This window comes from Danio rerio, chromosome 20 (assembly GCF_049306965.1).
Source record: "Danio rerio strain Tuebingen ecotype United States chromosome 20, GRCz12tu, whole genome shotgun sequence".
In the NCBI taxonomy this organism is placed as follows: domain Eukaryota; kingdom Metazoa; phylum Chordata; class Actinopteri; order Cypriniformes; family Danionidae; genus Danio; species Danio rerio.
Window position 1 is genome coordinate 11332599 of NC_133195.1, and position 27204 is coordinate 11359802.

The window sequence follows — 27204 nt, forward strand, 5'->3', positions numbered from 1 at the left end:
CAAGTTGCATGTGGTGTGGTTTTGCTCCACTTAATTATCCAATGTGTCTATATGTCTGAAATATCCTGAAGCTGCAGTACTGTTTTGTACTGTCGCATGAGATTCCCGCTTTTTTAAAGATAAATATCTATAACATTAATGCATATCAGTAACTAGCCAGTAACTTTTTTAATGTATGTTCCTGTAAGATAATATTGTAAATAACTGAAAATCCGGCGACTGCAATAATCAAACCCTTGGAAACAACTGTGGTCAGAACCAAGGTTTACAGGTCTATTTACAGGTCTTTATTACCATAAAGCTGACTTAATTTTACCTCTCCTCGACGCCCACAATGATGAAGACGCGGATATAGATATACATATAAGTAGGCCCACAAGGAGTCTGAGCGCATAGAAATCCGTAGATTTTTAGCCCATCGTTGAGTCTATTTATTTATTTGTATATATGTGTGTACATTTATATTAAATCAGTTTTTAAATTAATTTCAGTAATAGTATTGACTAAAATGAAAATGTTCATATTATTATCTTACAATACAATCTGTAAAGCATTGTAGTATATATATTAAATGAAACACTTGCTTTGTTTACCAAATAAGTGGATCTAATTGCATCTGCATTGGAAACATTAAATAAGAGGTAAAAACTGATACAATACTCCCAAAATCATAAATCTGCAGATTTTTTTACAAATATTTACAAATGTTTGCAGATTCTGTCTGGCCCTAGGTATAAGTTATAAGTGTAATTAAAGAAAACTGTGTGATATTTACAGATGCTATGAACATAATATAGAAGTTGTATTAACTATAGTCAGATATTTACAGATGAACATACTGTACATGTTGCTATTAGTAATCATAAATATGTAAATAGATATGAACATAATATACAGGTTATTTTATATAAACAGGAATTAAAAATAAATGTGCAAATATGTATATCTTACATTTACAAATGTATATGTGCAGGGGATATGTACATTTACAAATGGGTGTAGTGCAATAAATATTTGCTATATTAAGTGTGCAATATTAAATAATCACACCAGTGTGATCGTACACACCAGAAACAACCAAGCTTCCAGATTCTTTACTGTAAATGTACTGTAAGTTTTACCTTTTTTTTTTTTTTTTTACAGTGTAAACTTAGAAGGTGAAAAGTGGGAAAGATGCCCACTCTTCACCCTGAATCTTCCTCAGAACTTGCGAATCCAAAAGAAAGGCTTTTTTCATTGTGTCTGGGACGAAAGTCTGTCTGCTTTCAGCAACTCTCCCGCTGGTCAGCATGAACACAAGCTGCCAAGAACAGCAGTGGCCCACATCCCAACCCTCCATTTGGGGCACTTTGCCAGTTCCCTCTTCCCCACTGCTCCGTAGGGCACTGGGGGCGGGTGAGGGATCGGCTTGCCCATGGACTCGAGCGGCTCCAGGTCAAAAGCTGAGTGTGGTATTGTAATTTGGCCTGTTCAAATGAAACCCCGAGTGCACAGGTGAGGGCCACAGACGTGGAACTTGAGTTGGAACTCATCCAGATTGTCATAATATACTCATCAGATCTAACAGACATCGTTTTATATGTTGTGGCTCCTTGACGTTCTTTCTAAAGGCAGAGCGACCGGAAAAGAGATATACAGAATGCAATAAAGGGGATATAAATAAGCACGGGAGAGAAAAGAGCAATTGTTGGAGGCTAAGCATGGAATTGAAACGGAAGACAATTTATGTTGTTGTGCCAGACTGTTCTTCAATCTTGTACTCGGCCCATGTGTTTCTCGACTCCTGCTGACTAGTATGGAACAAATACCTTGTCTAGATTTTAGAAGAAAAATAATTTCTTAAGAAAAATGCTGAGGGATAAAAAGTGATAAACTGATGCTCCAACTTTTTTTTCCCCCTTCCTTTCTAATGATGTTTATCATGCAGGAATAATCCTCTTCATTTTTGCTATGCAAATGGATATGTCACTGTGGAGAGACTAAGTATACAATGGTTTTGCTTAAAATTATATCTGAAATATTGTACTAGCCATGCATAAAAGCTGCATAAAAATTACATCAATATAGCAAGTTTAGTCATTGCAGCAAGGATTTAATACAGTGTTACTACAACGATATTACTACAGACCTCACTTAAGCCGAGTAATTGTTTAGGTATTTACTTATTTGTGAGTGTGTTTATTTTTTTGCTTATTGTGTGTGTGTGTATGTGTGTGTTTTATTTACTTAAATTTGTGTGTGTTTGTGTTTTATTTATTTACTTATTTGTGGGTGTGTCTGTGTGTGTTTATTTACTTATTTGTGTGTACTTATGTGTGTGTATGTATTTTTGTGTGTACTTATTTTGTGTATGTGTGTGTGTGTGTGTGTGTGTGTGTGTACTTGTTTGTGTGTGTACATATTTGCAAGCTTACGCACTTATTTGTGCGTGTACTTGTGTACGTACTTATTTGTGCGTGTACTTGTGTACATACTTATTTGTGTTTAATTATTTGTGTGTGTAGTTACTTATTTGTGTGTGTACTTACTTGTGTGTGTACTTTCTTATTTGTGTGTAGTTACTTATTTTTGTTTGTACTTATTTGTGTGTACTTATTTGTGTACTTTGTGTGTGTACTTATTTGTGTACATACTTTGTGTGTGTACTTATTTGTGTACTTACTTTGTGTGTGTACTTATTTGTGTACTTACTTTGTGTGTGTACTTATTTTTTTGTACATACTTTGTGTGTGTACTTATTTGTGTACATACTTGGTGTGTGTACTTATTTGTGTACATACGTTGTGTGTGTACTTATTTGTGTACATACTTTGTGTGTGTACTTTTTTGTTTGGGTACTTATGTGTGTACATACTTTGTGTGTGTAATTATTTGTGTGTAGTTACTCATTTGTGTATGTATGTATTTATGTGCGTAGTTATTTTTGACTACTTTACTATTTGTGTGTGTGTGTGTGTGTGTGTGTGTGTGTGTGTGTGTACTTATTTGTGTTTATTTTTCTATTTGTGCATGTAGTTATTTGTGTGTACTTACTTTTGTCTATATTTAATTGTATGTGCACTTATTTGCATGGATTTTTCTTATTTGTGTGTATAGCTACTTGTTTGTGTATGTACTTATTTGTGTGTACTTATTTTTGTCCGGTACTTATGTGTTTTTTGTGTGTACACTTATTTCTGTGTACTTGTTTGGGTTTACTTATTTGTGTGTACTTATTTTCATGTGTGCTTGTTTGTGTACTTATTTGTGTATGTACTTACTTATTTTTTGTGTGTGCTTATTTGTGTGTGTACTTAATTGTGTGTGTACTTATTTGTGCGTGTAGTTGTGTACATACTTATTTGTGTGTGTAATTATTTGTGTGTGTAGTTATTTATTTGCGTGTGTGTGCTTAATTGTGTATGTACTTATTTGTGTGTACTTTCTTATTTGTGTAAGTAATTACTTATTTGTTTACGTACTTTAAGTGTGTACTTATTTTAGTGTGTAGTTACTCATTTGTTTATGTACTTATTTTTGACTGTACTTATTGTGTGTACTTATTTTTGGTACTTTCCTATATGGGTGGGTATTTATTTGTGTTTGTACTTGTCTGTGTGTGTACTTATTCGTGTGTATTTTTCTATTTGTGCATGTACTTATTTGTGTGCCATCATTTTTGTCTGTATTTAATTTTTTGTGTAATTATTTGTGTGTATAGTTACTTGTTTGTATTTGTACTGATTTGTGTGTACTTATTTTTGCCCGTAATTATTTGTTTTTTTGTGTGTACTTGTTTGTGTAACTTATTTGTGTATATATGTACTTATTTGTGTGTGTTCATATTTGTGTGCATACTTTTGTTTGTATTTTTGTGTCTACTTATCTGTGTGCATACTTATGTGTGTACTTTATTTGTTTGTGTAGTTACTTGTTTTGTGTGTGTATTTACTTGTGTACGTACTTTGTGTGTGTACTTATTTGTGCGTGTAGTTACTAATTTGTTTATGTACTTATTTAAGTGTGTACTTATTTTTGACTGTACTTATTGTGTGTACTTATTTTTGTGTACTTTCCTATTTGTGCGTGCACTTATTTGTGTGTATGTGTGTGTGTTCTTGTCTGTGTGTGTACTTATTTGTGTGTATTTTTCTATTTGTGCATGTAGTTAATTGTGTGTATTTATTTCTCTCTGTATTTAATTGTGTGTACTTATTTGCATGTATTTTTCTTATTTGTGTGTATAGTTACTTGTTTGTGTATGTACTCATTTGTGTGTACTTTTGGCCGGTACTTGTGTGTGCTTATTTTTGTGTGTACCTTCTTATAATGTTCTCATATATTTATTATTAATGTAAAAATGATCTCTTCTACAAAATAATTTACAAGTTGGGATTCTTCTCCTCTATCTAATAATAATAATAATAATAATAATAATAATAATAAAATGATAATAATAATAATAAATGTTATTTATTTTAGGTCAGTTATCTAAAAATAAGCGATTTAAAAATAATTTAATCCTGCCTCTGACCTAGTGCGTATTGTAAAATACATTACTTTTTTGCCAATTGTCTTTCCAGTCTACTAGTTTATTAAAATGCTATTACGATTATATTAAATGTTGTTACAGCATTGCCTCAACAGACCAGAATTACTGAGAGCAAATATTAATATATAGCACAAATGCTTTTGATCCATCAGCATATTATGGAGTCATTTTATTTGTTCTAAGAAAAATTGAAGTGCCTTCAAGGTCACAATTAATCTTCTACAAAAGAAGCCATGGGTAATATTTATGTAACTCCTTCCATGATTAATTCCGTCTGTAATATATACAAATGCTCTTTTTATTTTATTTTAATTGGTGTAACAAGAAAGGAAACACTTTCTGCAGTTTAACCGTAATAAATGATAGTTTGTTTTAATCTCTCTCCTGTGGTGTTACAGTAATCTTTCGGAATATGCAAATTCACCTCTCGTGTTTATCACAATCTTTCATCTTTTCAAAAACACAGCTGTGCCCGTTCACCGCCACAGAATGCAGCCAAAATGCTCCATATTGTAAAACACGACCCATTTTTTTGTGATAGTTCAGCATTAAGAGGAATAACAAACCAAGCGCCGCATGACCTGTCAGTTGTAATGATTGATGGTGGTTGAGGAACAAGCATAGCTGACTTAATTAAATGAATGCCGTACCCCACGCTTTAGCTTAATTACATTAGCTCTCTCTCAGCCGTGTTTGTTTTTTCTTTTCTAGCAGTCATCTCCAGATCTGAAGGCTGTATTTGAAGGGAAGGGGAGACTCGGACGAAATAGAGACTATTTCTGGTGCGACTTCAGAACAGTCGAGCGCTTGTGCTGGCATTTCACAAAAAGGCATCAGCCTCTGCACTTTTGCTTTTTTTGTGAGTCCAGGTCCTGCTTCACAAAACCTCTGATTCATGAACTGCGCCTTTACTGCTGAAATGTCATATCACATGCTGTAATGCTGAAACCAACCTGCTTAAATCATAAAAAAAAATGGTCTAAAAAGTGTAAGATGAATCAAATTAAGTGTACAAGTAACTTAAACTTACATAACATTAAACTGACTAAAAAAGCTCATACCGCCAAAAAAAAAAAAAAAAAAAAATCAATTAAACATAGGAAATATTTAAGAAAAAAAATGAGTTACTGAGTATATAACTGTAATATAACACTAAAGTCTGATGCCACTGTATTTAGTAATAACCGTGCTACACTCAAATGTGAGTAACATACATGTTTGTATTTTTAAAGAATAAATGATATGGGTCATTATTAATATGAGATTAGGCCACAAAGCTGAGAGTAAGCCATACCTGCCAACAGACCCATCTCAGACCCATCTCCTCCAACCCTCCCGTTTTGTTATTGCTCCTCAAAAATTCCTGTAGTTTCACCCAACTACCCCCAGCTCATAGCCCCCGCACTCCCTTTCAGCTTTTTGGTACAGTCTATAACACCCCCGGATCGCCAACTTTGGAATAGTACAATTTGAAATGGATGTCCGAAACACAGTGTATTTACAGTTAGTCCCATTCCCCCATATTATAATAAAGATGAGGTATTATGAAATTATGTGGTTGTAAAACACTAGTAAAACATATAGTGACTGTGATGATTAACACTTGAGGTGAACCTGTGTGACCTGGAGAAGAAAAGCTGTATCAAATAACTAAAAGTCATGGAGAATCCTTTTGCATAATTTTTGTGACGATGTCTTGTGATTTTTGTGACATTGTGTTTTAGATGGAATTAGTTATGAATACATTCTTAAGTGTAACATACATTTTCAACAGTATCCAATATAAATGTATCCAATGTTAGATTAAAATCATATACACATTTTTCTTTTTCTTTCTTTCTTTCTTTCTTTCTTTCTTTCTTTCTTTCTTTCTTTCTTTCTTTCTTTCTTTCTTTCTTTCTTTCTTTCTCTTCTGCTGAATAAGCAGTCAATCAGAATGCCAAAAATAATGTATTCATTCATTTTCTTTTCGCCCTTGTCCCTTTATTATTTATAGAGTCGCCACAGCAGAACGAACTGTCAACTTATCCAGCATATGTTTTTACACAGCGGAAGCCCATACAGCTGCAACCCATCTCTAGGAAACATCCAAACACATTCATACACTACGGACAATTTAGCCTACCCAATTAACCAGTAGCGCATGTCTTTGGACTGTGGGGGAAACCGGAGCACCCAGAGAAAACCCATGCAAAAGCAGTGAGAACATGCAAACTCCAAACAGAAACCCCAACTGATCGAGCCGAGGCACTACCTACTGCGCTACTGCGTGGCCATGCCAAATATTAATACACTTTAAGACCCAACAGTTAACTTTATCAAATTAAATTATTTTAGTTAACTCAAAATGTACTGAAAGTTAATTCTACTCATTTGAAAAGAGTTTTAAACTCAGTGTTGAAGGTAATGAGTTAATTAAATACCTCGTTACATCTTAAATGGAGTAATTTCACTGTACTCATATACATTCATTTTTTTAACACAAATGATTTGTTGCAATCGGTTTCCTCAAACAGTTTAAGTTGCCTTATTGGGTTTTACATTACTTATTTGGTTTGAGTTATCTTCATTTATTGTTTTTTATTGTGCTAAAATTGCTTCATTTATTCAAATTGATTAAGTCCACAGTACTCATTAGGCTTAGTTCTATAATTGTATTGAGATATTGTTTTATCTTACACTCAATAATGAATCAGGATTAAATTCATCATTAACTGTTTGTAACCAATTTTATTTAATTTGTCATTTTAAATGAATGTTCTTGTTTGAAATTCTTTAGAATCAATCCAAATCTGTTAAAATTGAAGATTTTAGATTTAGTCCGTTGAAAGAAATGAATAGGGTTTAAATCTATCAAGCTTTAAAAAAGATACAAAATAAAAATAAAAGATTTATGGAATTGGTTTATTTGATATTTAGGGGCAATTCCAATGCAATGCCATACTCAATAGATTAATTATTAAGAAGCATTTAAGAACATTAGATGTATTGATAATATTACCAAAATCGTGTTCAGTTTATAAAACTGTTATATATATATAAAAAAAAAAAAAAAATATATATATATATATATATATATATATATATATATATATATATATATATATATATATATATATATATATATATATAAAAATTATGATTTTTTTTTTTTTTTCAAAACTTTCAGTGTTTCCAGCTGAGCTTGTAGGAACACAGATGTAGAGAAATGATCCCTGCAGTCTGGATTATCATATCAAGCAATAACCCTGATTTCAAGCAACGCTATTTTTGCTACGGTTTCAAATAGCATATGACTCATCATATGAACTCTGCAACTGAGAGAAAGCCAACATAATAGCTTGTTTTCAACTTGTTCCCTATTGTCATGTGTCTTTTATTTATATAAATATTTGCGCTTTTGTTAATGATATTTTTTTTTGTTGAAAAGAGTCTTCTCTTGCATTTAACTCTGAAAATTGTGTTTAATTTCAGCTTTTTTCCCCTTGCATCCATACTCTAGCAGGTTCGCATATCTGTCTGTGATGTATAAACAAGTGTCAACTAGTAGAAAGCGAAACGGTATACAACAATCAATGTTCTGGAAAAAAAAAAAGACACAAAGATGGCTAAATAATTCATAAAAGTATATCCAGTTATACCACAATGAATTAAACTTTCAAAAGCCTGTCCACATTCACAGCAACAGCTCGCTCTGAATTACCCACTCCTGTCAAAACAATTTCCACGCTGACTATTCATACGTCTGACATATTTTGTAATTGCTGCAATTAGTTCTGATAAAGTTTCCAATGAAAAAGATAAACTACCACAACTATCGAAAAATAAATAAATAAATACATTTTAAAAATCAATCCACTTTTAAACATTTAAAGAAAAGCCACTTACTTTTTACTTGGGTCACAGGGGGTCACAAGGGCACTGGGAGCCTTCTGGAATTATGAACAGGTTTTCTCCACTGACTGCAGCAGGGTACAATGAAACTCCTGAAGTCAGAAAAAAAGATGAAGCTCCCGCTGAGATGCACGGCGTCTGTCCTGAGAATGAGACTCATATAAACACAACGCACCTTTGTGTTTCGTTATGTTTTGGCTGAGTGAAACTTAACCCCTCGAGAGCCGACTAACCTGTCTTTTGTTTCTACATTCCACTCTCTCTCCTAGTTTTCGCAGTTATTTTGTGAGTCCACGCCTGCCGATGAGCTCAGCGGGTCAGGCTCATGTTTCAGTCTCGTACTGGAATTTGGAGGGCAGGCGGACTCTGAAAATGAGCCTGAGAGAGTCGACTGGAGGAGCAGTGGCAGGTCATGGGGTCGTGTCCCGCTCAACAAAGCGGGAGTTATGAGGCGGAGGGGTCAGGCTTGCCGCGGGACGTCAAGGGCTCTGAGAGAGTCATCAGTGACAGGACATGCACTGTTCCCTCAGGCAACAGCTCTCTGTCCAACTGAAGTGAAATGGAGACACTTAAACTATTTGCTTGATTCAAGATAATTTAGCTTTTGAAGTTGTTCGAAGTAGTTTGCATATTCTCATTTAAATAATTAGTTCACTCAAAAAACAATATGTATTATTTACACACCCTTATGTTGTTCCAATTTTCTGAGAGCTTTGTTTACCTTCAGAACACAAATTAAGATATTTTAGATGTAGATCCTTCAGTGGTCACAAGATGTTTAAAATCCAGAATAGGACTTGCAAATAGCAAAGACCTCAAAAGTTTGGGATACCCAAAAACATTTAGTTGATTTAGTCACCATTTTATTATTGGATTGTTTTACTGTAACTGTAGGTTAATATACCAACACAAAACTAGTTTCATTCTAAACACTTAGCTCTATATACACATTTCTTGAAATCTAGAATTATGTAGCCAGAAGTATTTATGGCTGCATTCTCATCATTGGTGCTATTTTAAACACTATCGGTTGGGTTTAGGGAATAGGGAAGGTGGGGGATTGTTTGGTTGGTTAATCAGTCAAAAATGGCCTCTGGTGGAATTACGTAAGAGCAGGTGCGAATGACACAGATGATGTGGATTCACAAAAGAAAAACTGCAAAAAACAAAAATAAATAAATAAAATAAAATAAAAAAGTACATACATACATACATACATACAAGACATACTCTCTCCAGAAATGTAAATAGGCAACATTTTCATAATGAGCCTGGGTTGATATATACTGTCCAGCCTATGCACAACACGAATACCTTAACTCTTTGTGATTTTTATGAAATAATGAGAACAAAAAGCACTGAAAAAAAAAAAAAAAAAAAAAAAAATATATATATATATATATATATATATATATATATATATATATATATATATATATATATATATATATTTTTTTTTTTTTTTTTTTTTTTTTTTTTCAACTGCTTATACAAAATCTTTTTCATGTCACTCATATCTGAAACATCTTAATTTCCAAAGCTATAATCCAAATCTACAAAACTACAAGCTGTTTCTCAGCCTTAAACTTTGTTTTCAATTTCATAAAACCCTGTTTTCAAAAATAATACACACAATTCTCTAACCAACCATTTGCCCCTATGATGCTTCCACAAGCAATGGATGCTTCTCTCTATTTGCGGTTTGTGGACTATTTGTGTGAATTTGTTTCTCCTCCACTCTAATATAACATGTTAAAATGAACAAAAACTGCCAAATGTAAGCATAAATATCAATACAGAGCTCAAAGAGAACAATGAACTCTAGTTTAAAGATCTAAACACAAAGTCTGAAGTTTAAAACTTCCAAGGCATAAAAAACGCAAAAGCATAAAGGGCGAGTCCAAACCCACTTTTGCTAATTTAAGAACAGAAAAAAACAATCTGTGTTCTGGTGCGTAGCCTGAAAGGGTTGTACTCTTATGTACTCTTAATGAGTTATGGGTTTGTTGTAAGTATAACCTGCATTAAACCAATCAGTGTCTCGTCTCACATTTTTTTAAGAGTCAGTTGCATCGCACCTTGGCAAATTTGCTATTCATATGGCTGACTTTGTAAGAGGATAAATTGAATGCTTCACTAGCAATAAAACAGTTAAAGACCATCTGTGGAGGATAAAGGAGGAACCTCCTCCATTCAGTCTCTTTATTTATCTTTACAGGTGGACAAATCTAATTTTAATTAAAACAAATATAAATATGCAAATTGCCATGAATAAACTGAAAAAAAAAAAAAAAAAATCATGCCATGCAGGACTTGACCTTTATTGTTCCAGGTGTATGATAAGGCCCCAAGTGTTTTAGCATCGTACGAATTTTAGTAAGTAAGGTAATGTGTTGTGTTATATATGTGTGTTATGTTATATTCATATTTTATATAAAACATACTCCATTCAGACAGAAATACACGAAAGGTGGCATGGCCACATTTAAGCATTTCATATTGGTGGCTTAAACAGCTTAAACTATAATAGCAGACTTAGTTAAGTGACAGACGTGACCTAAATAAGACTTTTATTCATTGTAAAATAGATAATAGAATTCTGCATTAGTAGCTTTCCTGCTGTCAGTTGTGCACACTCAAGCTCTGATGATCTACTTTTCATCGCCCACTCCTTTTCATGGCTTCTTGACCACTGCCCAATCCAGATTGCACTGGCCCCTTATGGCTACCACTGGATGGTTCTATGTTGCTCCTTTAGACTGCGCCTGGTTGAGGAATATGGGGAATAACCTGGGTAATATTCTGGTTCTCAATTTTGTTATACTCATAAGGGTTTTTGTTTTCATAACCAAAAGAACAAGATGTCGGATGCAAATGGCTAAAATGAGTTTCCTTTGCAAGGTGAAGGGACGCTTCATTCGAGATTGAGAAGCTCTGTCACCAGTCGAGTCACTGCTTTTCCACATTGAGATAAGCCAATTTAGGTGGCATGGAGATCTGTTTTGGATGCCTCTTAGATGATGCCTATGTGTTTCAGCCATATCAGACCAGGAGAAGGCTAATTGGAAGACCTAGAACACACTGTTGTGAATATGTCTATGCTTGCCTGAAAGTGCCTTGGGATCTTCCCTGGAGGTGCTGGTGGAAGAGTCTGGTGAGAGGAAAAATAATCTGTTGTTACCTGATTGAGATGGCTGGCCCTGTATCTCTTTTTTTTTTTTTTTTTTTTTTGCTCTAACAGAATCATTTGAATCAGGATTTTGTTAAATGGATTTTTACTCTGACCAGAACATTTGAATCAGTAAACTGTTAACAAGAAACTAGCTCTGACCAAATAATTTGAAACAATAGACTTATATAGGTCAATAGGTGCGCCTCGCCATGACTGCTTTGTAAACGAGAGCAGGCGTCTACAGAGGGGTCAAAAATTACATCAAAAGTCGGACACTTCCCGAATCTCGCTGTTTTGCCACCTGCAAACATCACCAGTGGTGGAGATTGCGCTGGCGTTTTTTTATCGCGGACGAATGACTCTTGAAAAGCATACTATGGTGATTTATAGTAAATATTATAGCGTTTATTCAGTATTAGGTTATGTTTATAGTTGTTGTGATACTAGAGCAACTATAAAGTTTAAATAGGATATTTTATAATATGGTTCAAAACACTACAGTATACATTACTATTTATTTTTTTAATGTGGGAGTGGATGCAATTGAAATATCACTGTTTTTACAAAAAAGATGGTCAGAATTACAGAAGATGAACAGCTCATTAACTAAAGGGGTGTATTTAAAATATAATTCTGTATATTCAACTAATGTTAATAGAGTTACAAAATAAACAGCTTATAAAGCAAGAAAACTTTCAAGAAACCTAATTTGGCTATATTCTAAATTAAGTTGCTATAGCAAGATGCTTTTGATTGACAAGTCATGACAAATGTTTGTTTGACAAAAAGAAATTCTTAGGGGGTTAATTATATTGACATTCTTTTAGGTCTATATAATCTGCTTTTACTCCAGCCAGACTAAAATAAAGAGCCTAAAACTTTATCCAGAAAAAAAAAAAAAAAAAAAAAAATATATATATATATATATATATATATATATATATATATATATATATATATATATATATATATATATATATATATATATATATATATTAGACAAGAAATACTGTAAAACTGTTCTTGGTCTATTAAACATGAATTTTTGACTTCACATTTATGTGTGTGTGTGTGTGTGTGTGTGTGTGTGTGTGTGTGTGTGTGTGTGTGTGTGTGTTTCTTGTTTACTACACCCCTTTCTCTTCTCATATGAAACCACAGAAAGATGAGGCATAATGACAAAGCAGTCTGATTACCTTTGTATGTATGCATAAATGTATGTAGTGGATTGAATTTCATGAAATAACATTGCATAAAAATTACAATACAAAACTTACACAAATATACAAAAAGTAAAATGACAACAAACCGGATTTTAAACAGAGAGAAATAAAATACAGCACATAAACATCCTAATGATTTATTAGTAACATTTAGTTATAGATAAGTCACGTTTTGTTTTTGTTTGTAAATCTAAATGAACAACCATATGCAATGCTCTTTATGATTTTTTTTTTAATTATCAACAAAAATACAAAAAAAGGTATTCAACAAAGCCAGGTATAAACCTTAGTAAAACAAGATAGAGAATAAAGTGTAATGTGTCTGTTTCATCCAATGATCATTCAGCTAAGTCATCAGCAGGTCATTTGCCATCATGCTTTTGTGAGTGCAATCTTTGGAGAGAAACTGCTGCCGACTGCTTCATCCGAGGTACCCGCCTCGCGGTCGCGAGAGTTTTTTGGCGCACCTCAGCGTCATCAGAGCGAGGCGAAGGCAAGGTGGACACATTTCTAACCAGAATGCATCTTGCTGTGATCACCGGTGATCGGTTCTGCGCAGATTTTGGCCATCTCAAACAAGCCAAGTTATCTAGGGAGACTTGCCCTTACTGAATCATTTGACCCAAGGTGTCAAACTCAGTTTCTGGACGGCTGTTGCTCTGCACAGTTTAGTTCCAACCCTAATTAAACACACCTGATCCAACTAGTTGAATCTACGAATTGGGCTTGTTTGAAACCTACAGGTAAGTATGTTGGAACAGGGTCAGAACTAAGCTGTGAAGGGCTGCGGCCCTCCAGAAACTGAGTTTGACACCCCTCATTTAACATAATGAGTCATTAACTCAAAGCTTTCTCTGCCAATATCCCTTGAACCAGTTTGTCGTTAAATGTAGATTTGCTGTTACCAGATTATTTGAATCAGTAATCCGTTAAGATTACATGCTTACCTAGGGAGACTTGCTCATGTGGAATTATTTAACCTAGTGAGCCAATAACTGATGATCTGCTCTGACAAGATCATTTGAATTAGAGAATCGTTAACTTAGATGCCAAAGTTCCTGTTCAGGAGTGTTCCTGGTCCACAGTGCTCAAAAGTTAAATTGATTAAGTGTGTTTATTTAGGGTTAAAGCTAAACTGCAGAGGTGTGACCATCCAGGAACTGAGTTTGGAGTTTTTTACCGGACATGGTCTGTTTCTCAATTATAAGAACGCAGAGAATGGACTTGCGTCTTGTGAAAACCAGTCTTGCCATGTATCCTTGGAAGAACGAACTTCGGAGACCGCGAGAACAGAGAATGCGTCCTCTGACAAATTAGATGTTGCGTTCTTCCTGATGGTCATATGACCTTCATACATTTTTAATGAAAAAATATTTAAACACTGCAGCATTCATACAACGATTTATTGTATTTTCCCGTTTTAAAATATATACTATGCATAAAAAAGGTGTACAATATAAATAAAACAGATTTAAATATGAATTTCAGCAAATAAACACCCTTTATGTGTTTATTTATTTATTTATATGATATTATTTATTTATATTTATTAAAGATTTTTGTGGTGATGTTTATATTCACCGTTTCATTTAGGGAAACTCCTGAGATAACTAAGTTACTAAGACTTCCAGAGTGAGTTCAGTGCTTAAGCCTGCATTGATGTGTCCTCGATATCAAGAACACATCTGGGAAGTTTCATGCGTCCTCCGTTCTTGAGGTCTTGAGTACTGGAACTGAACTTTGGCAGTTGATGATGACCGTACAGAAGAACATGAGGACACAAGATCGCTGAAGAACGCTTATTAAAAAACAGCCATGATCAAACTAGATTTAAATCAGTGACTCATTACCTGGAGGTTCGCTTTAACCAAATTATATGAACCAGTGAGTTGTTAACTGGAGTCTTGATCTGAAGAGATCACTTGAATCGTTGAGTCTTTAACTGGAGATTTGCTTTCAATGGATATTCTAAATTAGCAGAATTAAATTCAAGATTTCCAGGTTTCCAGCTCATTAGTTCCATAAAAATGCACAGAATCGTTACAGTTATCCCAAAAGCCAACAACATCAACAGAATAACCACATTACAAAGATCTTTCCAATAAGCTGTGGTAACCATGGTATAATTAACTCCTGTTTGTTGAATTATTAGAAAATAATGCAGACTCTCGGCTTCACACTGTGGTTATATCACAGGCTGAGGTATGCATTTTCTAATAATTCAACACCCCTTGTCAATTACTTTCTACATAATCAATAAAATCTGATGAAAATCACTTTGTTCTATGTCAACCACAGCATTGGGATTTGATCATCGATCATATCCTCTGTTGTTATAGTGTGACATATATAAAACAACCACGTCATCTGATATCTTTAGTGTGGTGTGATGCCTATATCTGTCTGTTTTGTTGCTGAGTAAAGAGCAAAATATAACGCAGAGCAGCCGAGGTCTTTCAACCCTTATGAGCTTAGTGATATTTGATTTACGTTCGCTAGCTGGAATCCAATAAGCTGCTAACTGAGCACAACATGCTTTAGTTGGCGGTGCTTTATGATCTAATGGCATGAGAGGTCATAACCGATCTGCACTTTAGAGAACAAAAGCTTTTCACACATCCAGAGATCGCCCTGTGTCTTCTTGATGCACAGTTAAAAATAGAACGAATAGACGGATGCCATTATTGTAGTTCTTTGTGTTGGTTGTGTGTTTATTGACTGGTCAGTGAGGAATGCAATTTTGACATAATACATCAAGCAAAATTAACTATTGGAAAGTGATGTTTGTTTCACTTATTTTGCAGGAGTTTTCTTCTTCTTCTTTTTTTTTTTTTTTTGTTAGAGATCAATCATACCACTTTTTTTCTTTATTCGTTAGATGATTAAGACTTAAGCCTAAAATTGCTTACTTCACAAACATTAAGCAAAAGTTCTGGAAATCAAGAGAAATACATTTTTAGTATTTTAATGGTTTTGCATTTAGTTTCATTATTGCACATCCATATCAACCTAAGAACGGTTACTCACTGAAGCTAAGCAGAGCTGAGCCTGGTCAGTATCTGCTTTGAAGACCACATGGGAAAACTAACTTGCAGTCTGTGTGAGTCCTAATGCTCCAGTAAAGTGAAGGGGACACTATACTGTCAGTGAGCACCGTCTTTCGGATGAGAGATTAAAACTCCCATGGAACATACGTCTTGTAAAGAGCAGGGGTATAACCCTGGTGTCCTGGCCAAGTTCATTTCATCGGCTGGAATAGTTGATGGTTTATTCCGTTATGGTAAACTATGAAATAGAGAATAAGCCAAGGGAAAATGAATGGTTGTATGCATGTACAGTAAGTATGAAGGGATAGATGTATACTGAGACTTTCTTTGTTCTTTGACACCTGGAGATTAACAATCTGACAAGTTGTTAATTGAAAACCTTGACATTCACCCGATCCATAAGGTAATTGTTATTTTTTATCTAGCAATTCTGTTTCTATGTGATAATTCTGAGTCTATATTGACTTCAGATTTTCATTATTGTGAGTGTATGTCTTGTTGTTATTATAAAAAAATTTAAAAAAATTAAAATACAAATAAAAATACAAGATACATTTCAAGATACAAACTCAAAATTGTGAAAAAGTCATATAGTGAAATGAACGGGAGAATACAAGTAATTTATTTTTTTTTTACAATCATATTTGCTGAAATCATAAAAGAAAAAAAAAACTCCATAATAATGTTATATAGACTTTCAAAAAAAAAAAAAAAAGAGAAAATAGTTTTTTTTTTTTTTTTTTAATTTCAAGCAAAGATGATATAATATACAAACATTTATGCACTTAATTGTTCATAACTTTTATTGAAAAAAAAATCTAAAACTTTCGAGGATTTAAGATGCTATACTGCATCATAATAGGCTTGTGAAAAGGTTCCATAAACCTAGTGTTTAAGCTAGTGTTTCCTCTCATACCAGTAAACGTCCGGTAAATGATTGATGTGACTTCTCAATTTTATACGGCTCCTTTTACAGCACCAATGTTGTAATGTAATTAAAATATATTTAGTTAAATAGACTTCAGCATTTATTTAGTTGTCGAAACATAAAAAAACAGACAAAGAGAAGCCATTTTCATGCCCATCAGGATCAGCAGTCCAGCACAGAAACTCCATTGAATATACTGAGATAAAAATACATGTTCATATTTTAAAGACATGGCAGGGGAAACTGTCATTTAAAGCAGTGCTTCTTGTACATTCTGAGACATGCTTTATATTGTATATCAAATAAAACATTATGGATCGATGATTTTAAGACCTTAAATGCACTGATTTTGTAAGGCATTAAGTTCACCGGAACTGTTTGACCCAGGTTACTGACAAATTAAGGGTCATTCTGCATAGTCCAATTCTTCAAAAAGAAAAAAAAAAAAAAGAAAAGAAATAAATAATTAAATAAATAAATAAATAAATAAAATACATTATAATTGTTGCTAAAGGTTTTTAGAAAAAAAATAGTGATATATTTAAAAAAAAAAAAAAAAAGATATGTGAAACTGTTACGTGAATAACAGTTAAAATCTCGCAATCCAGATTTATTTATTCACCACTCACACGTCTACACTCAAATTACCCCTTCTATACTCAAGATGAATGCAATTGTATGCTGTTTATTTGGCTGCTCTTTTAGAGAGGCACTTCATGTGGTGCTCAGCTGGCAGAGGTACAGTAAGTCTCTTTATATAACCCATGATGATAAATCTGACCTTATATTCATCACAGTGGTTGCAATTTCTGCAACTTCAGAGAATGCACTATAGCTTATTTATGTACAAATCTATCAACCCCATTCTGTGTGATATAGGCCTTATTAGACAAGCTCATGGTACAGATCATATTTTCACATTTTGACCATTAGATTAAGTCATTTTTCAGATCATAAAAAATATATATATATAAAAAAGCCTATGAATGCTATGATTTTAATTATTTTGAAATGACTAACCAACTGAATAATTATATAAAAAAAAAAAAAAAATATATATATATATATATATATATATATATATATATATATATATATATATATATATATATATATTATTTGTTTTTTTAACTTATAAAATATATTTTTTATTATTATTTTGAAAATATATTATTTAATTAATAAATTTTATTATTTCTTTCTTTATTGAAATACATTAGAAAAAAGTGCAACATTACAAAGTAATGCATTAATAAAATGAATAAAAAAAAAATAGTAATAAGCCAAAATACCAAATGAAATTGAATTCATCAGCAATTTCCCCTTTTAAATAAGCATGTTTAATAATTATACTGTTGTTACACTTCAGTGTTTTCTCACATCTACTTATGCTCAATGACTATAACTGACTACATTTACATAAATTTAAATATTATGAAAATGCACAAAAGTGTTCGAGGCTCAAAGTAGACATTGCGGATTGGATGGCATTATGCAAATGTGTCACGGATCTACAAAGATCCATTATGGAACTAACACTGTAATTCCTAACAATCAGAGCATTTTAAAAGCACAATATGTTATAAGCATAATAAAAACTGCCACTAGAGGCTGTTTATTAATAATACATAGAGCCAGTTTGATGACTCTGTTAATCAGAAAGGAATCATGGGAGTTTTCACATTCACCTCCTTAATTGATAGAAAAATCAATCAAAGAGGTCTCAGGCATAAATCATGTCCATGCAATGACTAAAGTTTTATTAACAAAGCAGCTTCATAGTTTAAGTCCATATACTTTTATTTTAGCAATAGTATCGCAATGTTAAAATTAACTAAATGTTATACTACATCTCATAGAGGTCACAATACATTTATGTGTGTTACCAATACCTTTATGTGTGTTAAGATCTGTTAAGATATGTTGAGATATTTTAGTGTGTTGAATGCTATAAAGAAATTTTACACATTAGCTTTGTGCCTTGCATGAGACATTACAATACTTCAAACTAGTTAGCTGATTGATATTAGAATATTTTATGAATGTATCTAAACATTTGTACAAATATCCAATTAAACATGTAAAATCTAGAAGGTTATCTGTTATAATTTCATTGTACAGAAATTTTTTTTAGGAAATTACGCAACACTCATTGGAAATATACACTGTAAAACCAAACAGCCAAATTTATCATATGAAATGAGTGTAGTTAACTCAAAATTTACTGATAGCTTAGAACAGGAACGTAGATTAAACGGTAAATCGAGATCTTTGCATTTTGGCTCAGCTCCTTCTTTAACACAACAGACCAGTACATCAACTGTCAATCTCACATTCCATCTTTCCCACACTCGTAAACAAAACCTCAAGATACTGTCATCTAAGGTTCTATCTGACATTTTGTCAAAATTAGCTAATTGACATATTTTTATTGTTGTAGTTAAGTTGTAAATTGACAATTTATTTACTTTTGTGGTGTTTTTATATATATAAGATGTTTACATTTTTATTTAAAAAAACAAATGTTACACACATATTGTTTGCTATGGAATGCAAAAACTTTGAAGCTCAATATCTCAAAATCATTCAGAATGCAGAGAGAACCTCATTATTCCAAGGTGACGACACTTGAACTGGGGTAAGGACTTTCCTCTAACCTGTCGATGGCAAACCACCTTTTCCAGTGAAGCACCATGGCCTCCAACTTGGAAATGTTGATTCTCATCCCAGCCGCATCACACTTGGCAGCAAACCACCCCAGTACAAGCTGAAGGTCCATGTTCGATGAAGCCAACAGAACAACATTGTCTGCAAATAACAGTTTTAGATACAATCTGGGCATGCAATTATCCCTTTCAAAAAACTAAAACAAACAAGCATGCAAGTTGTGTTTGCATCACTTGTTCAAAAGTAAAACTGTCATCTTAGGTTAATTAGTTCATTGGAAACAAAATTGCACCTTTATCTGAATTTAAATATTGGTTGGATATCAAATATGTAATAAATATGTGATTTCAAATATCAAATATGTGATAAAGCATGAACATCAACAGAACATAGAGCATTGTCATAGCAGTTTAAAAAAATAATGCCTTTAAGAACAGTAATGATCCACTGAGTGCTCGCTTGAGTGCAGTTGTAATTGTCAATATCAGTAAAAGAAGAAGTGGATAATTCTTGACTCTTTCTTTTTTTCTCATGTCTTCACCTGTCTAGCAGGAAGAGTGGCCTCTTTCAGTGACAGGAAATATCTGAGTGAGCACTTGAGGCCAAGATATCAGGAATCTGGAAATCCACCCCTTCCCTCGCGGCGCTTTCACAAGTGCAATAGGCTAATCTCTCACATGGCTAACACTCTCATCTAAAGGAGAGCTCTTTCCCCCGGCCAGGAATGTGCAATGAGTCACTGCTGAACTCAACAACGCATACACACACGCACACACATACATTAGTAGTGATGGTTTTACTCTCTATAGACATGATATAAACTCCCCGGTCACTTTATTAGGTACACCTAACTAGTACCAGGTTGGACCCCCTTTTGCCTTCAGAACTGCCTTAATCCTTGACTGGAAATATTTCTCAGAGATTTTGGTTCATATTGACATGATAGGATCACACAGTTGTTGCAGATTTGTCAGCTACACATCCATGATGCGCATATCCTGTTCCCCACATCTGAAAGGTGATCTATTGGATTGAGCTCTGGTGACTGTGGAAGCCATTTGAGTACAGTGAACACATTTTCATATATTCAAGAAACTAGTCTGAGATGGTTCATGCTTTATGACATGGAGCATTATCCTGCTAGCCATTAGAAGTAGCCATCAGAAGATGGGTACACTGTGGTCATAAAGGGATGGACATCAACAATCCTCAAGGAGGCTGTAGCATTGACATGATGTTCAACTGGTACTAATGGACCCAAAGCGTGTCAAGAAAATATCCCCCACACCATTGCATCACCACCACCAGCCTGAACTGTTGATACAAGTCATGATTGATCCATGCTTTTGTGGTGTTGACTTTAAATTCTGACCCTACCATCAAAATGTCGCAACAGAAATTGAGACTCAGCAGATCAGGCAATGTTTTTTAAAATCTTCACCCAGTGTGGTCTTCTACTGTTGTAGACCATATTCCTCAAGTTTCAAGGTCTTCTGATACCTCTTTTGTAACAAGTGGTTATTTAAGTTAATGTTGCCTTTCTATCAGCTCGAAGCAGTCTGTCCATTCTCCTCTGACCTCTGGCATCAACAAGGCATTTGCACCAATAGAACTGCCATTCACTGGATATGTTCTCTTTTTCAACCATTCCCTGTAAACCAGGGGTCTCAAACTCGCGGCCCGCGGGCCATTTGCGGCCCTCAGTGCAATATTTTGTGCCCCGTGCCGACCACTGTACACTCACAGAATCAGCGGAGCGGGGAGAGAGAGCGCTCCCTGCTCCGCTGATTCTATCCGTACACATCAGTCACTGGCATTCCCCGCCCGCCGTGTAAACAAAGGGGCGGGGATGCCGGTGACGTCACCACGCACCCCGCCCCTTTGTTAGACGCTGTGACAGGCGGGAAGTGTTATTAGGAGGGAACTCGCGCCGGCCATAACCAAGGTAAGCTGTTTCCGCCCCTGCCTGCCACTTAGCTACCTATCTGCAGCCTGCCACATACCTAGCTAGAGCCTGCATCTTATATATATTATAGGTAGATACAGACTGGTACAGACTGATGTGACTGGAGTGGGGTGGAGGTGTTTTATTTATACATATATACGCCTTTTTTTAGGTGAGGGCAGGCACGTGCACACATAGGGCTCAACCTGTGCAGTGCACATGCCCTTTTTAGTCTTGGATAGAAAGTGCCCTTCCAAAATGATCAAAAGTGCCTCCGCGACGCGGCACACCTTCGGTCCCGCCCTTCAGTAGGCGCGCGACAACACAGCTGATCAGTACGCGCGCGATAACACCGCTCTTCAGTACGCGCGCATCCACTCTGCAGTGGGTGAGGGAATGGAACTTTTGAGTGAGTTCCCCCAAGCCATACTGAGGGTCTCAACTGCTTCCGCTCTAAAGCCAAATGTGGTTCAGATTTGTGAGAAGAAGCGCTGTCAAGTCTCTGGTAGCAAGGAGTAGGCAAAAGATGCCATGTTTAGAAGAACTGTTTATAATCTTCACTTAATGTTCTATTAATGTTCAGGACACTTCATGTTCAGAAGAAATAATTAAAACTGTTAATAATGACATTTAAGGACTTTTTTTTTGTGAAATCCCTTATGCGGCCCAGCCTCACCCAGACTTTGCCTCCTGCGGCCCCCAGGTAAATTGAGTTTGAGACCCCTGCTGTAAACCCTAGATATGGTAGTGCATGAAAATCCCAGTAGATCAGCAGTTTCTGAAATACTCAGACCAGCCTTTCTGACACCAACAGCCATGCCACATCCAAAGTCACTTAAATCACCTTTCTTTCCTATTCTGATGCTCAGTTTGAACAGCAGCAGATCATCTTGATCATGTTAACATGTCTAAAGCTGCCATGTGATTGGCTGATTAGAAATTTGTGTTAACAAGCAGGAGGACAGGTGTACCTAATGTGGTAAAATCTGTGGCAAAATTTGAATGTCAAAGACTCTGTTAGTTATTAATTTGTATAATTATTGTTTTGAATTATGAGGAGAGCAAGCATGTCGTCATTAACCACCTAAATAGAGTACACCTACAGTATGTCATTTGCATGTAAATACATACATTTCTGTCCTTTTAAACCATTTTAAACCTTTTAAACCAGCACACACATGCACATTCAGCTATTGTGTTTGGGAAAAAAGGAGCGAGGACTCAAATGCAAGGAATTAATGGGTATTTATTTATAAAATAAATAAATAAATAAAAGGCAAAACAAACTACCCCAAGGAAGAAAACATTAATAAAACAAATAAACAGACAAACTAGACTGGGCAGGCTGACAGGGATTCAGGACTGGAGAAAAAAAAACGGGAAAAAAAACGACAACATACGACGACGAACTGGTACATGACAGCAGACATGAAGAGAATATAAGCAGAAATAAATAAACAAAAACAGATGAACATTATTAACTAATAATGGGTTAACAAGGAAGGTGGAACTAGACAATAGAAGGGACAGCACATAACAGAGACAACACAAGCCATGTGCTCACTTAAAACGAGACTAGAACATGCAGCCAATGAGAGAACTCATTAACCGCGTGTTCATGACAGCACAAGCACGAGGTGCATGTAAACACAACACCAACAGAAGACTGAATGCAAGACATTAGTACACGATGAATGAAAACTCACCGTGCACTCACACACGCAGCGTGTATGCTTCATCCCAGCGCCGACTGAAACCGAAACCAACTAGACTGAGACACTGGGAATAAAACACCACGCTGCAGAAAGACGAACGTGAACAAGCACAGACCTCACAGCGCGAACGCGCATGGTCCAAGCATGTTCACAAATGGCGCTCATACAGAGACACACACAATGACAGAAACAGGACAAGATAGAGCTAGTGTCCAGACTCTGCTACCAAAACAAGAATTTACAAGACCACAGTGGCAAAACCCTGACACCTATGTTTAGAGATAATACGACTACTACTACTTCTACAACTACTACTACTACTACTACTACTACTACTACTACTAATAATAATAATAATAAAATCATTGCATTGCAATATTTGGAATAAATATGTAGGCATGTTTAATCCTTGTGTTGTCCTAGAATTCTGTAAACAATTTTTGTTCTTTTGGTTAAAAAATTACACACCTTTACCAAACTTGTAAAATAAAGCAAATAGATTTAATTTCTATCCTCAATTAATTTCAGAACAACGCAAAACCATAGTTTTACGTTGATTTTACATTGCTTTTATCACTTTTGTGGAACCATGCTTCATCAGACTCTAATCCTAGCGCACTGCATCACACTAATTACACACATACAAACACAATTAACCTTCTGGGGACTCCCAAAAACACAACTGTTTCTACTATGCAAACTGTATATTCTATTCCCTTCCCTGACCCAATGCTAAAACCCAACAACACAGAAAACAATCTGCAAGTCGCCTTTTTTTAAAATGGTTTTAATTAATGAATCATTTAATGGGGACAAAACAAACTTCTTACTCAAAGGTCAAAAAAAATTCTGGAATAACTAAACTTAAAATGAAGTTTGTCCTTAATGTGACTTCTCTTGATCAGTTTAGGCCAATGCTAACAAATTTTTTCATGAGTCCAACATCCTGCTGTGCAGGAAAACACACAATCTGATGTCTTCTTTCTCTACTGTATTGTTTCTAAATAGAGAAAACATTTTACAAGTAACTTTTATTTCAAATCTTGAACCTTATTCTTGAAAAAAAAAAAAAAAAAAAAAAACTATAAAAATGCGTGAAACACCAAAAGCAGCCCTTATTAAAAAATTATTTGAATGCTATTTTGGTTAAAATAGTCAAACACAGTGTGGTGATGACCATCCGACAAGCTAATTCAGAATAGTGCTTAAAATGTCACAGAAGTGCAGTATTTAATTTTTTAGAATTTAATAGAAAATGAAGCGTATAATTACCAGAAAGGTCCACTTTTTGAAAAAAAGAACCACTCCTTTCACCAGGCTGGCTAAAGACATTTTAGTGTTTCTCAACCAAAATCCTGTAGGACCACAACAACACGTCATGTTTTGGGTGTCTTCTTTGTCCGTCACACCCATTTCAGGTCATTTAGGCTGTTTCCAAGAACGCAGAGAACAGACTTGCGTTCTTGTGGAAACCGGACTTGCCAGGTATCCTTGGAAGAACAAACTCAGGAGACCACAAAAACAGGGAACACGTCCTGTGAGAAATGAGATGCTGCCTGCATTCTTCCTGATGATCATATGACCTTCACGCGTTTTAAATGGAAAACGATTTAAACATTACAGCATTCATACGATTAATTTGTTTTTCTTCTTTACAAAATATTTACTATGCATGAAAAACATTATTAATGGACATTACACAATATATATATAAAACAGATTTTAATACAATATTCAGCAAATAAACACCCTTAATGTGTTTATTCCTTAATGCAGATGTCCATGGTAATGTTTAGGGAAAGGGAAACTCCTGAGGTGAATAAGTCATATCTCTGAACTTTAATAATAAATCGAAATAAAATGCTGCAATTCCCACCTCCAGTCCCAATGACTTCTGGGACTTCGAGAGCGAGATAGGTGCTCAAGTCTGCATCGGTGCATCCTCGATATCAAGAACACATCCGGTGTACTTGCAGTCTTGAGTATTTGGACTGAACTTTGGCAGCTGATGATGACATTACATGAGAACAGGAGGACGCAAGTACGCTGAATAACGCATATTGAGAAACAGCCTTAGTCTCTCCTTATGAGCTGTTGATCTGAATCAGGTGGGTTTGGTTAAGGAGACATACAGTAGAAAATGTGCAGAGCTGGTGGTCCTCCAGGAACATGGTTGAGAAACACTGTTGTATATTACATCCTTTACGCCAGGGGTGTCCAAACTCGGTTTTGGAGGGCCGGAGAATTTTTCTCCAACTTGCTTCATCACACCTGCCAGGAAGTTTATAGTATTTATAAGCACTTGATTAGTTGGTTCAGGCTTGTTTGATTAGGGTTGGAGCTAAACTCTTCAGGACACCAGCCCTCCAGGACTGAGTTTGGACACCCCTGCCTTACACCTACCTTACATCTTTTGCTAATAAATTCATTCATTTTTTTTCCAGCTCAGTCCCTTTATTTATGAGGGGCGCCAGTTGAAAATAATTAGTCTTTTTTTTTTGTTACGGATTTGTCGTGTATATCAAAAAATATACAGCAAATATTTCTTAAGGAGGCTAATAATACTGACCTTAATTTTTATTTATTTATTTATTATTTTTTTATTTATTTATTTATTTTTTTTATTATTATTTAAAACTGCTTTTATTCAAGAAATAAACCATAAGAAATACACAGAAATGCCAACTGACCCAGCCGGGACAGTGCTAACCCCTGCGCCAGTTTTTCATCCCTATTGCCTAACTTCACCAAAAAAAAAATAAATAATAATAAAAAATATATATATTTTACTTTATGTTTTATCATGACACAGAGTTGTTTATGTTGCTATATTCATGTCACCATACACGTTTGTGTCCTCATGAAGCACATATTCAAGTCCACACACACACACACACACACACACACACACACACACACACGCACACACACACGCACACACACATACTCACACACACACACAGCTAGCTTTGTTTTGCTACATTTCCTGTTGCATCCTCACATGTCAATTCTCTTCTGAATTTGCAGCAATGTAATCAGGAGTTTGTTTTAGGAGAAACAGATTTCTGAACTGCTCAACCCGTTATTACTTCTGAGACAGCAATACCTCTTTCAGCGCCCTCATCATCTGTTGAATAAATTCAATGCAGCCTACTTGGCTGATTGTTTTTCCCCTCATGCGAGATATCTGACCACACTGATTGGACGCTCATGAAGTTGGAACAGACATCAATTGTTTCCATGGCAGGAGGCAGTAAACAGGCTGGGAGGTCCGTCTGTGAAGAAAATAAACTGCTTTTAATTATACAGCTGCGTTCATCCGGCATCAGCTTAATCCTACAATTGAAATGTTATTTATAACTTCCCAGGACTTATTTACAAATCTACCAACCTAAGTGTATTTTCCAATAAGTAATTAGATGTGTAATTAAAAAAAAAAAAAAAAAAAAGATTCAATTTTTTGATGATGATTGTTTTTAATTGCAGTGTTGCATTGTGTTGTTGATTTGTTTGGCGTTTATGAGGTAGGATTTCAAAATTAACCAAAATTTGTTTATGAAAATGCGAGCGGACTGTCATTCAGAATGTTTGTGCGCAGTTTATGTTCCGGATTGTTTATTGTGCCATTTCCGAGTCTCAAGACAGTGTTTCTGTGGGTACATCAAGGCTTTCATTCTATTAATCACTATCTTTTTTTATTTTTTTTAGTGCAAATCAAGTCTGCAGAAGAGTCATTAAATGTTATTTCAAGAGGAAGACATGTTTTGAGTTAGAGCGATGTGGCGACCCACTGACTTAATGTTCAAAGCTCCGTCAGGTACAGTATAGTCATCATTAAAGAATCTTGTTTTATGAATTTACATTGTAGAAAAGATTTTTACTCAGAAATAAAATGTGCCTTGTGATAAAACAAAAACAACTTTGTAATGTGGAGAAAAAGCCCCAGGATAGACTTTGATACTTCCTTCCATTCTGGTATTGATAAATACTCAGGTGTGACTAGTAACAAGTTTTCACTATCTTTGTTGAATTTTGATGAAATCCCAACAGATGAGTACATCTTTAATTCACTGGTTAACTTT

General features: G+C 34.8%; 1 protein-coding gene across 4 annotated transcripts in view; it reads right to left on the minus strand.

The window, feature by feature from the left end:
- flrt2 (fibronectin leucine rich transmembrane protein 2) overlaps positions 1 to 8705 on the minus strand; it is a 77243-nt gene extending 68538 nt beyond the window's left edge. Inside the window, exons 1-2 of one of the 4 annotated variants that reach the window (XM_073933168.1) lie at positions 8659 to 8705; positions 8420 to 8517 (exon numbers count right to left, since the gene is read on the minus strand). The gene's annotated coding sequence lies outside the window, so the exon portion shown is untranslated. Of the gene's footprint in view, positions 1 to 8419 lie in introns of all 4 variants that reach the window. The other 3 variants (XM_005160414.6, XM_073933167.1, XR_012395674.1) reach the window with 3 other exon arrangements.
- Positions 8706 to 27204: the final 18499 nt, after the last annotated feature.